Source organism: Myiozetetes cayanensis, unplaced genomic scaffold (genome assembly GCF_022539395.1).
Source record: "Myiozetetes cayanensis isolate MyiCay16 unplaced genomic scaffold, myiCay2020 scf16, whole genome shotgun sequence".
In the NCBI taxonomy this organism is placed as follows: Eukaryota; Metazoa; Chordata; class Aves; order Passeriformes; family Tyrannidae; genus Myiozetetes; species Myiozetetes cayanensis.
In genome coordinates, this window is record NW_026087270.1 from 2029185 (window position 1) to 2041897 (window position 12713).

A 12713-nucleotide genomic window follows, 5' to 3' on the forward strand; every position below is an offset into this window, starting at 1 on the left:
TATCTAAACCACTGTTTACAGCAGCACTTTTGTGTGACAGTCATGTCTGAACTACTTTTTTTATTGTTAATTTCAGTAATACCAAATAATTATTATGCATTAATACTGCAGATAATTGCTGCTGTCAAAACAAACTGTCCACCTGCATTTAAAATTAGATTTATTTCTTTTCCTAAATAGTAACTAGAGTGAGACAGAGTTCTCTTTCTAGGAATTGCTGTATGGTGTCTAAATGCAGAGGAGAAGAAGGATGGGTTCAAGGACAGACACATGTACAGCAAGAGCTGGAGTGAAAAAAAGAGACAGAGGTGTGGATGGGAATGACAGATAAATAATGCAGGTAAGAAAGGAACCAGGCAGAGGAGGATGAGGGGGAAGAAACAGCAAACTGGCAGTTGGTTATGAGGCCTATTAAGAGTACTTTAGAGTGTGGTTCAATAAAAAAAAGGTCTAGAAAAAGGGCAAGATGGGTGGGTTGATATATGTTCAGGACTAGAAAGTAGTTTTAGAACAGTGGAAATGGGAAAAATAATATGCAGGAACTAAATTTTATATAAAACTTGTATGCTTTTATGTGCATTTAGCAGTTATTTTACTGGAAAGGCAGTTTTACAGTGAATCACCAGCTCTTGCCTTTGAAGCACTTCAGCCCTAGGGTTACAGCCACCCCACCATTCCAGAATTCCTATGTTGGGATAATCATGGAATGACCAGAATTCAAGGGGACCTGAAAGCCCACCCAGTTCCACCCTCTGCCACGGGCAGGGACACCTTCCACCAGCCCAGGTTGCTCCAAGCCCCATCCAACCTGGCCTGGGACACTTCCAGGGATCCAGGGGCAGCCACAGCCTCTCTGGGCAACCTGTGCCAGGGCCTGCCCACCCTCACAGGGAACAATTTCTTCCTAAATAGTAATATTAAGCTACCTGAAAGAAGCCATCAAGGATATCTCATGCAGTAACTAAAAAGCTGGTTATTTTTGGGTGAACAGATTTCCCAATTCAACAGCTCATGTACAGTGGTGCCACCAGGGAAAGGAGAAGAAAAATTCAGTGGTTTGCAAGATGCTGAAGATACTGTGGTGCTCAGATTGCACACATCTAGATTGTTCTGACAATGCAGAGCTGCAGTGAACTGAAAACTCCATGGATGCAAACTCAAGTAAGAGACGCTGCACACAGAGAGATAATTTAGAGCTAATCAGTACCAATTGCCTGAAAATAATTTGCTAGGCTTTTTACCAGGATAATTCCATGAGTCAAAAGCATTCTTGTTTTTTTATCCTCATCCCAGGGCATTTACCTCTCACCAGCCACAGCTGGCAGTTTAAAATCCCACAGAAGATGTGAGCCACATCCTCAGTTCAACTGATCTGGAGTGTTTCACGTCTGAGGCATCTCAAAAGGTGATTCAAGTGAGGAAACACCACTAGAAACAGATTTGAAAGGAAAATATATTTTAGTGGCCCACAGAGCACTGAGATTTCAAAATCCTTCCCCTGAAACAGCAATCTTGGGAAACCAAGAGCAGGAAACCATTAAAAAGGGGAAAAAAGAAAAGTGTCCACTTGCAGTTTGCTTATCCCAGCACTGGTCTGGAATGAGAAAGAGCTGGGATCAAATCCCTACTCTGATTTTCACACAGCAATTCAAATCTGGAAAATGCTTTCTCAATCCAAAAGAGTTGCTTTCAAAGCTCTGTTTTTGAGAAGCCAATATTCCTGATGACAAAAAGCTTGTCAGAAATTCCTGGAGTATCTCTGCATATATAACACAGTCAGAAAAGCAGTCACTCACAGAATATGGAGAGTATTAAAGTAATGGTTAACGCTTCCTATCTCCTAAAAATAGTCTTCAGTGTTTTTAAAAGTGAGGGTATTAACTCTATGAGAAAGATTGTAAAATTCCCTGTCTGTAACAGAAGGGCTGGGCTCAACAATTCATAAACTGACAATGTGGGTGTACCAGCAGTCACAGAAATGTGTGCAAAACATTTTCAACATTGACTGTAAAATATTGAAGTATATTAATGTCTTGGAAGAATTTGCTTTCATATTTGTCTAGAGATTTTGATGCAAGAAAATACATGTCATGGGTAACTGCAGAACTGGGTGAGCATAGAGTTAATTTTTATTTTATCTCTCATATATTCCCATTTCCCTTCAAAGAAAATACAGTAACAGTGTTGATGCCACAACTTTCAACACATGAGAATTTGACTAAGGTTTAATTGCAGGTCTAAAATCTCTCAGGCAGAAATGAGTAATATTTTAACAGCTCTTTTTAGGAAAATGATATGTTTGTATATAGAAGAAACAACTTTCTGTCTCCCCCAGTAAACAATGCTTTAAAGAGAAGTCCTATAAATGTATACTATGTGCAGACTGTTTCTGAGGGAACAGTTCTAGTCTGATAGCTAAATACCTACTTATAAATGCTTTAAAATACATATAGTAGATGTAATGGTTCTTTCTGGAGTGGTTTTAGGCTCTTGTGCAAATATGATGTATTGGATTTATACTATTTAGATAAAACAGGCAGGCACATAAAAACATCAACAACAAAAACACAAACAAACAAACAAACAAAAACAAAACACAGCCTTTGGGAAAGACAGGTATCATGTCCCAGACTTTGTCTGAAATGCACCAGAGTCTTTGCCCTAAATTATTGCTTTCTCTTCACTTTGATTTGAAAGCACTCAGCATCTTGTAGGAAATCCTCAGCATCCATCAGAACAACAGGACAGAAAAAGACTACAAGGAGTCCAAAAGACAGGTTATGTAAAATACTGTTGCTTAAGGATAGGAACCTGGGCCTGCATACAGCTCTCTATATGCAGATAAAAATGCCATACAAGTTTTTTTTACTCTAATAAGGAAGTCAGGATGAGAGCTCTTAAATGTGCACAGTCCCTTACAGAATTAATCTAATTCCCATTTCCAGTTGGCTTTGCTGTTACAGACATAAAACCACAAGGGCAAATGTCATGTTCTAACATATACCTGTGCTTTCAGTAAGCAGGGAAGGTCTGGTCCTTCCTGTTTACACAATTGCATATGCACAATATTAATTCTTCCTGGTTTTAAAATGGAAAATATGAGGTCTGGACTAGGATCTGGAAGGCTCCTTTTCCACTCAGAACAGCTCAAGTTGTCTCACTCATAAACCCCATGGAAAATGGAGTATATATTGCTAAGTCCTTTTTAACCTCAGCTATAGCAGCACACAAGACACCCTAAAGTATTATTTTGTGCTAATTGTATGACCCAAAGCCAGGTTTTGAGGTGCTTTTTATTGCTGTGCTTCAGATGAGGATGATCCTGAATTCACCAGTCACATTCTGTGCCTGTCCTATGTAGTTCCAGGGAGAGACCATGCCTGAATGCAATCAACAGTTACTGCACAAACACCTTCTCCCCTGACCTGCTGCCCTTACTGTTTAGACTGAGACTCAGAGGCAGTAGTTCACATAATCTGAACATAATCTTTACCATTTTCTGAGGAGCAAATTAGACTTTAGTACTGTGTTGATACAAAACTTATAATAAATTTAATTAAAAATCTGGATTTCACACAGGTTCCTTTAGTAATATGAAAACCAGAAAAACTCAAACCCAAAGAGCTGCCACATCTGCCTGGCTCTAAACATAACCAAGTCCTTGGAGCTGAACCATGCACTTCAGGACAATGAAGTAAAATGCCTATCTACACTTCTGACCTTGTGTAAAGAGAAGCTTCCTTAACTCCATTCCCAATTTAATCTCACAGGACTAAGCTCTCAAGGCAGCATGAACCCTACTTCAAAAGATGCCTTGAAGAAGGAATTCAGAATTAAAGGAACACAAGTCCTATTTATGTATACTGGACTAGAGACAGAATAACATCTAAGAGTGGCTTTAAACTCTGCTTAATCTCTAAATAGGCTCATTTGATATTCTTCCAATTCTCATTCAGTCAGAAGCTGAGAGGTGTTTAGTAACTGCTACTCTCAATGGATTTCAAGAGGATTTTCAAGTAATCTTGATTCTATTAAAGGGCAATGCCCTGTTTACTTTAATGGGCCAGACCTTGGTCAGACACACACAAAACACCTGGGTAAAGATTAGAAAATTAGCTCATCAGCTTTCAAGCCTTTTGGGAGTGGAGAAAGAGGGGCACTCCTCAGTGCCACTGAATCGAGGTATAAATAATGGCCCTTAAGACAGATGGGCTCTATAGGGAAATTTTTAAGCTACAAAGAGACTCCAGTGTTTGCCTTTGTGTTTGAGTGAAGTGGTTGGTCCTGAAAGCAATTTGACACATTTTATTCAGAGTTATCAGCTGCTGCTAGCATAAACACTTTTGAAAATCTCACTAAAATACATCTGTGGTCGTTGGGGCTGGCTAAGGCAGAGCAGTATGTGGCTATTTGGGAAAACAATGAGCCATGAGCACTCACTGGAGTTCAGAATTTCACATTGTTCAGAAGCATCAGTGAAAACATCGGGTGTACTGCTATTTCAGACTGATCAGCTGCAGTGAAAGCACATTCTTCTTCTCATCCCTATTAGCAAAGTGCAGTTCTTTTCCCACATTATACGAGACCTCCTGTTTTCTCTTTGATTTTTTCTGTGTATATTGTGCATTTTATAGTTTTACAGTTCATATAAGGGGTCAAAGCCTGAGAGATGATGAGCAATTGCTATGCATACTGGCTTAAATAGGTGTTCCAGAAAACCTGCCTCTGTTTGAGATTCACTTGTCTTTTCATATTGTTTACATCGGCCTCATTGCCAGGTTTTTGAAACAAGGGGAAGGCAATTGCCTTGAATAACATATTATTTCCTACTGTGTACATAAGCTGGAAAGCACTCTGTTTCCTTTATGCTGCAAAACAATTTGTCTGCATTCAGTTAATATATTTTTACCTACTAAGCCTCATACATCTAACACAGAAAACAGACTTGAGGAGGTTGATTCTTTTTCAGACAGGGATGAAAACCTGTAAATTTAATTCTAAAAAATTACCAAGTGAAATAAAAGACAGAGATAAAGTCAGGACCCACAGCTACTGCTGGGTTTGTAATAACTATAAGATTCTAGAATTGCCTGCAAGGTATTCATGAAACTTGGGATTCCAAAAGCATAAAATGATAAACTCCAACTTCCTTGAAATTTCATGTGCTTCATTGAGTTTAGATGTTTGAATCTATGTAAGCTGACTATAGAGTTTATGCTTTTATTGTGTTGATTTGATGTAACAAGAGGTGTAAATAGTCAAGCAGAGCAGCAAGAAAATTTTGTGAAAAGAGTGGACTCTTACAAGGCCATGCAGTAAGAACTGTTGTTGGGAAATCACCTTTCCTGACGAAACCACCTTATCCCTCAATATTTTTCCATTCTTGTTTAGACTGCATGAAATACTGAGGGAGACCATTCTCTCTCATTCATGTTTTGCCCAGCAATTCTCTATTATTTGCAGGAAGGCTGTCTTTGGGTGTTTAGCTTGGATAATTTCTGAGCTGTGCGTGCCTGGCTGTTATCCACCTGGAACCTCAGCATTATTTGTGTCTTATCTCTATCCTCTACATCTGTCATTAAAGTATTTTGCATGTTACCTGCTCTTAGAGATATATTATCACATGCTCTTATCTTGAGCCATATTATAAACATCCTTAGAAGTTGTGGTTTGGCCAAGAGGCTTCCTGAGGCCTTAATCCTGCCTTGGGAAAGGAACTGACTTTCTTAGTGAAAATTTTCAGTGGTGCATATGGAAAAGAACGATAAATAATGCCACTCCACATTCACGAGATTTTCCATTGTGGTTTTTTGAGTGATAGAATAATATTCTCCAGGAATATTAGAAGTGTTAGCAATTGGCTCAGATTTTGCTGCCATAAATTAAAATGAGGATTAAATTCAGTGACAGAAACATTTTGATAAGTAAGTGTTTTCAGCTTAATAGCAAGGAAAATTCAGCATTAGATTCTTGAACTGGATGAGAAATAGTTACTACTGCACTATCCACACTGTGAGATGGTGAAAAGCTTTTCAGGGGAAACTTTCATTTCTCACAAATTTCCTTCAATTATCACTTTTCATTAGCTCACTTGCACAAGTGTGTGTAATAGACATTAAAAGTATGTTTTAACATCAAGCTTTAATTGCTGTCATAAAAACGGTGCTGAAACCATCCATGGCACATGCTTCTGTGGAGTTCTCTAAGACCTCTTTGCTAGATGGATAAAACAGCTTGGATAAGGGGCAATTAATTAGTTTCTACTCTACAGATGAACTTTGTTATACAACCAGTGTACAAGGCAACACTTACCATGGTACAAACCCTGCAGTTCAAAGAGGCACTTCCACCTCCCAGAAAGCACCTCCTGTCCAGAGGATTGGCTGAGCATCCTCAGCACACAAACATTTAATGGACTGGATTGGAAGGGACCTTAAAGCTCATCCAGTCCACCCTGCCATGGGCAGGGACACCTTCCACTAGCCCAGGTTGCTCCAAGCCCCATCCAACCTGACCTTGGACACTTCCAGGGATCCAGGGGCAGCCACAGCTTCTCTGGGCAACCTGTGCCAGGGCCTGCCCACCCTCACAGGGAAGGATTTCTTCCTAATATCCCATCTAACCCTGCCCTCTCTCAGGGTGAAGCCATTCCCCTTTGTCTTGTCACTCCAGTTCCTGATGAACATTCCCTCTCCATCTTCCCTATAGTCCCTTTAGGCACTGGAAGATGCTGTGAGGTCTCCACACAACCTTCTCTTCTCCAGGTTAGAACAGCCCCAGTTCTCTCAGCCTGTCTCCATAGGGGAGATGCTCCAATCCCCTTATCAACTCTGTGTGTTCCCCAAAGCTTTTATCAGCACCCCTGGCAATGACCACTGGGTACCTTTGAACACATGGGAAAAAAATTGCTTTCCCTGACAAAAAATAACCAGCCAAACAACCACCTCAGGCAACTGCAAACCTGATAACAGAACAGTGCCTGCCTTCATGCCCATCTTCCTCCTCTGTTCTCACTTCCCTGTGTTTCTATATCATTTGAGAAATTTTGTTAAATTGGAACATCTTATTTATTAATTTACCTCTCAATTCCTTGTGGGACATATAATAAACTGAATTTCAGGAGTGCACACTTATTTCCATAGTTATCAGCCTTACACTCAATGAGAAGGTGACACTCTTGCAGCAGTGTTGGGAAGCCAGTGTGGCAGGATTTGGCTCTGAGAATGGTCTGACCTTTAATGGTCTCATCACCATTTGGGGCATCTCTGTGTGCTCTCCAAACACAAATATCTCCTTCAAGTTTGGGAAGTTTAGTGCTACCAAGCCAGAGGCATTCATCAGCTGGAACACACTGCAGGGCTGCAGCTGGATGGAGTCACAGACAGGCAGCTGGGCCTCTGCTTGGTGCTCCCCTGTGCCTGGGAATCCTGCAAACTTCACAGAGATTTCCTAACAGTTCAGCTGCCCAATATATCCAGTGATGCTCTGCAAACTGGCACCACACAGCTTGGTTTGGATGAATGGTTAGTATTTCAAACACATTCCAAGACAAGGTCCTTGGCAAGCTACAAGGAAAGATCTGAGAAAGATTTTTGTTTTTTAACTACCTCCTCCCCTTGTTTTCCTACTACAGCTCAAGTTTCACAAGGCAGGGAGTTCATTGGTTATTCATCACCAATGTTTCCCAGCTGCCCCAGACTCTGCCTTCTTCACACAGCCTAAGTCCAGCATGACTTAAGTCAAGAAATTGATGTTTATTAGTGAAATACTGAGCAATACACTTCCTCTTAAAAGACATCACCTTATACAAGCAGGACCAAAAAAACATCCCCACCTCTGTATGATGAAATAGGTAATCAGATGTGCAAAACCCTGCTGTCTGTAATCCTGTGTGGATATATCTGTGTTAATCATAATGCATCTACAAGCCCCTTTAAACAAATAAGAACAAGAATATAGGAAGGTACAGATGTATTTTCCATTAAGAGTCAGGGGTCAGGTGAGGAGTTCAATACCAACAGAATGTTATTGTGGGTGATGGACACAGGTTCTCTTTTGTACAGCTTTTTAATCTTTCCTCAGAGAGAAGTTCAGCAGAGAGGTTTTGGTCTGGGGCTCATGGCTACACAAAGAGTGCAGCCACCCAAGGTCATGCAGCAAGTCAGTAGTTTAATTAGGATTTGATCTCAGAATTTTCCTAGTTCTTGGCTATTTGCTCTAACAAGCAGCTGGTATGACCTTCTCAAGATATTTATATAGATGGTCTGTGGCCAAGAATGAAACCTATTCCAGGCAGCTGTGGTTACCACTCTGCTATTCTGTTATTCAGAAATCTGGATAAATCACCACATAATGAAGTGGCTGAACAGCAGTTTTATATGAAGGGATTTGGGAGTTACACTGGATTGCAAGATGGACACGAATCACCACTTAGGTGTTGCACAAAGGGAAACACCATACTGGGATTATAAGCAAAACTATGACCTGCAGGATACAGAGAAATCTCTGAGCTCAGCTCAGCACTCACAAGTCCTCAGTTAATTTAAGTCCACTTGTGGGCAACACACTTGGAGAGACACGAATCAATTTGAGAGAACCCAGAAGTGAGAAGGGGGAAAAAAAAAAAATTATCAGAGACTGAGAAACACAGCTGACAAGAACAAACATCAAATGGAGAATTCAATCTGCTCTCCAAGCTGTGGTGAACAGGGCAACAAGCCGAGGGATTACATCACAACAAATAAGATACTGCTTAGACAGCAGAGAAAACTTACAGAAAGGGTAACAATAGAGGGGTGAAACTAATTCATTTGTGATCCATCCTGTGGCAATGAACACAGAAGACATTGGAATAACACAGTTGCTCTTGATTTTTTGGTTCTTTCTGGAACTGCAGTGTGCTGGAAATTACTGGTGTGATGAAACATTAATGATCATTTATGTGTTTCAAACACCAACCTATAGTTAATGTGACCTCGCAGTGGCCACCAATGCTCACAAAGTACTAAAAATCAGTACCCATCTCTCTGCCACACAGTTGAGATTGTGCTACCAAAGTATCCATGCAGACCTGTTCACCTGTTAGACAACCCACCTCCTGTAGCACATCTTTTACACAGGCACAGAATGGTGCTTTTGTCCTTACTGAACCCCATGGAAGTTTTTGTCAGCCCATTTCTTCATCCTAGTGAGGTCTTTTTGAGTGGCAGCCCTGCTCTGCTACGAAGCAGATCAACTATTCCTACCCCCATTTGGTGTCATCCACCAAGTTGCTGAGCATTTCATCTCAACAAACAGAACTGAACAAATCTGAACACTTCAAACAATAGTAGCCCACTATTAGTGTCGACTGCTAAGGAACATAACTCCTGACCGGTCACCAGCTGCACTTTGGACCAGTTGCTGTTAGTTACTGGTTGCCACAGATCCATATTTCCTTTAGGTACCAGCATAAGAACAAGCACAGGAGAACCACACGGATTTAGGCACACTTGCTGCCATGGATTTCCCCAAGTCCTGTCCCCACACACAGATGCCCTTTGTGGGTGAAGAGACTGAGCCAAGCTTTAGTAACATGAACAGTTTGAGAGTAGGAAGAAAAGATATACAATATTTCCTTCAGAAGCAACCAAATCAGATGTCCATAAACAAGAGGAATTAGGCTTCAAGTGATATTCTGCAAAGGTGTTGACACACAGTACGCCTTGACAGCCCATCTGGTAAATGCGGACGTCATTCAATACTCCGAATTTCCCAGTGAATGGCATGCCAAAATCTCACTAGAATAAGAAATTGTACACCAAATGCCAATCATTCATTATTTTCTAATTCTCTGAGGAGTATTTTTCATTCAGTTTGGCATTTATAAAGGAAAAAGATGCCGTGTCTCTATGAATGAAAATTCTGTGCTTTCATATCAAACGGAGGCTGACATGGTGTGTGCAGCCAGGCTGCTCTGAGGGATGACCATGTGCAGGGTATGGAAATGGGGATGCTACCAAGGAAAACAAAAGCCTCATTAATGTGCCACTGAATTTAACAAAGAAATGAAAATGAAATCAAGACTATGCTCTTATTTTTCTCTGTTCATTTTCATTTTCTAGATTATCAGTCTAGGAGGGAGAAGGAAAAAAAAGCAAGCACTGAAATACCTCAAAATGCCATAATCAATAACTCAAACTGACTGGAATGAATAATGCAGTATCTTGCCTAGATTTTACATCTGTTATAAGCTGCTTAAGTAATGTATTCTGAAGTATAGAAGGACAATAACAATGTCTGTGTGCATGTTAGTGAGGGTATGTCAAAAAATATACAGTACACATAAGAGTTGCAGGGAAAATATATTTCCTAAAAATAGCAGGGTCTCCAATTTTCATAGTTTGAGGTCTATTGTTTAAAGTAATTGAAGTGACTTTTGGTATCAATTTATTTGACTCCTTCAGTTCTTGTTGACCTGCTACAGCACGTACACACAATCTTCCTGCCACCCACAACAAAGTCAGCCCACCCAAGCAAGCACAGATTCAACTCCACTGAAGTTATGGGAAAGATGTTCAAGAAAATAAACTTTATCTGAAAATATTTTAAATATTTTTCAACAACTTTATCCATTTTAATATTATGCTTTAAATCAGATTTTGTTTAAAACTGAAGTTCAGCTATCAACGTTATTATTACCAAGAACTCAGAGTGGAACAAACGTCTTGTTTGACCTATTTTTTTGTCCTTTTTTAAACTGTGGACACCAGACAGTCACTTGTACTCCACAGATGAACATTAGTCACCCAAACCTTTTTGTGAAGTGCATTCTAGCTTACATGTTTGTGTTGTGGTTTGTGCGTTTCCCTTCCACAAACGCTGAGATTTAAAATAATTCCAACTGATGGGAAACAAGAGAAGAGAATGCGCAGGCCAGGACAAGAGAAGAGAAGATCCACGTAAAAAGTACCTGACTTTTTTGGGCCATGGGTTTCCCTGAGCTTTCAGCCTCCTCTCAGACCGCAGTGCAGAGCATGTGACAGAACCAAGGCAGAGAAGAGAGTTGTGTGTTGTCCTGAAAGAAGTGCTAAGGACATCTGATGCCCCAGGCAGGAACAGAACACAACGTATGCCTTGAAAAATGTCAGAAGATAAGGGATGAATGAAGGTGCATGTGACCTTCATGGTGCAAGGGCTTCACGCAGTCAAAAACTCAGACAAAGGCATTTATTTTTTCTCCCCTGGTTGTATGTTAAACTGTGCTGCTCAGAGGGGCGAGATGAAGAGACATTAATTCTGCCATGGATGTTCTTTAGAAAAATAAAACATTATGGATGTGATTAATTACACTGGTACACTATTTTCACCCAAATCAATGGTTATCTCAACATAATACAATACCAAAATCAACTCTAGCCTGTTCTGCTCAGTTTAGTGAGATACTTAAATATGCAAATAATGCCAGTAAAGTCAGTCTTTGTATAGACATAAGGATTAATCACATTCTTGAATTTTTAACAGCAACTATTTGACTATTTCCATTGTCACTGTGCCCAAGAATGAACAGAACTATAAAAATATTTTCAGGTCAACAAACAAATAAAAAAAATTTTTAAAAACCCAAACAAACAAACAAACAAACAAATTAAAAACCCTATGCATTCTTTTGGATCAAATGGATCCACATTAAATAATGTGCCTTTTTCTCATGGACATAGAAAAATAATTCAACAAATCATTTTTACCCTGTGTGCAACATTCTGTTCCTAAAATAAATTAGTGGAGTAATAGCTTAAGAAAATAAAGTATTGGAGCAATGGCTTAAGGAAAGTTTAAAAAAAAAAGGGGAAAAAAAAAAGGAAAAGAAGACTAAGATTCACAGTATTTCCAGAGAAGCTACTTATCCAATTATATATATAATCATGCATGGCTAAGGCACACAGAAGCACAGGAAACCCAAAGCTATCTCAACTTCCAGGAGAAAATGGTCTACTTAAGGAAAGACTTTCAGTTAGTCTTCCCAAATACCCATTAATACCAAAACCAACAGTGAGAACCAGAAAATCAGAAAGCTCACCTGGAGCTGGTTCTGCTTCTGCACTACCAGAACGTCCTGGGTAGGTCATTTCCCTGGAAGGTTAGAAACTGGAACTGAAATTCTTCCAGGCTTGTCATATTCCTGATGAATTCTGTGGCAGCTGAGCTCCTGGACACCAGGAAAAAGGCTATTCCCTCCCATCTCCATCCAGGACACCGAGAACTTACAGCCATTTTTCCTTTTCTTCAAAATTATCAGTCAATGTGACCAAATCTGTGAGCAGGGAAGCTACATAGTTTATGCTTCACAAAGAAGTAATCTGGGGTGACTAAAATAAATAAATAAATAAAATAAATAAACAGCAAGCTTAGTTCTCAGTTTGGTGACCTATTTTTGTACCACTCATTTAAGACATAACCTCCTGTAGCAACAAATCCAATTTTCCCTCGTCAGCTAACCCGCAGAACAAAGCAGATGGATTCACAGTCATGCACAAGAACTTGTCATTACAGAACATAAGATGCCCTTCACAGAATTAACTTGTGAAAAATCCTGCAATGAGCTGTTCATAGAGAGCTTTCTGAAAGTGTTCTTCTCTTCCTCCCCGTCTGCAAGACCTGTAGTGATTGAACACAACTCACATGTCTCTGTGCCCCCATCATTGTGGTATCAGCATCACGCCCAAACGTTAATG

At 40.0% G+C, this 12713-nt stretch overlaps 1 long non-coding RNA gene across 2 annotated transcripts in view; it reads right to left on the reverse strand.

Annotated features, from left to right (window-relative positions):
* LOC126638090 (uncharacterized) overlaps positions 1–12312 on the reverse strand; it is a 112530-nt gene extending 100218 nt beyond the window's left edge. For both annotated transcript variants that reach the window (XR_007628501.1, XR_007628500.1), the window contains exon 1: positions 12059–12312. This is a non-coding gene — a long non-coding RNA (uncharacterized LOC126638090). The remainder of the gene's footprint in view (positions 1–12058) is intronic.
* Between the last annotated feature and the right edge of the window lie 401 nt (positions 12313–12713).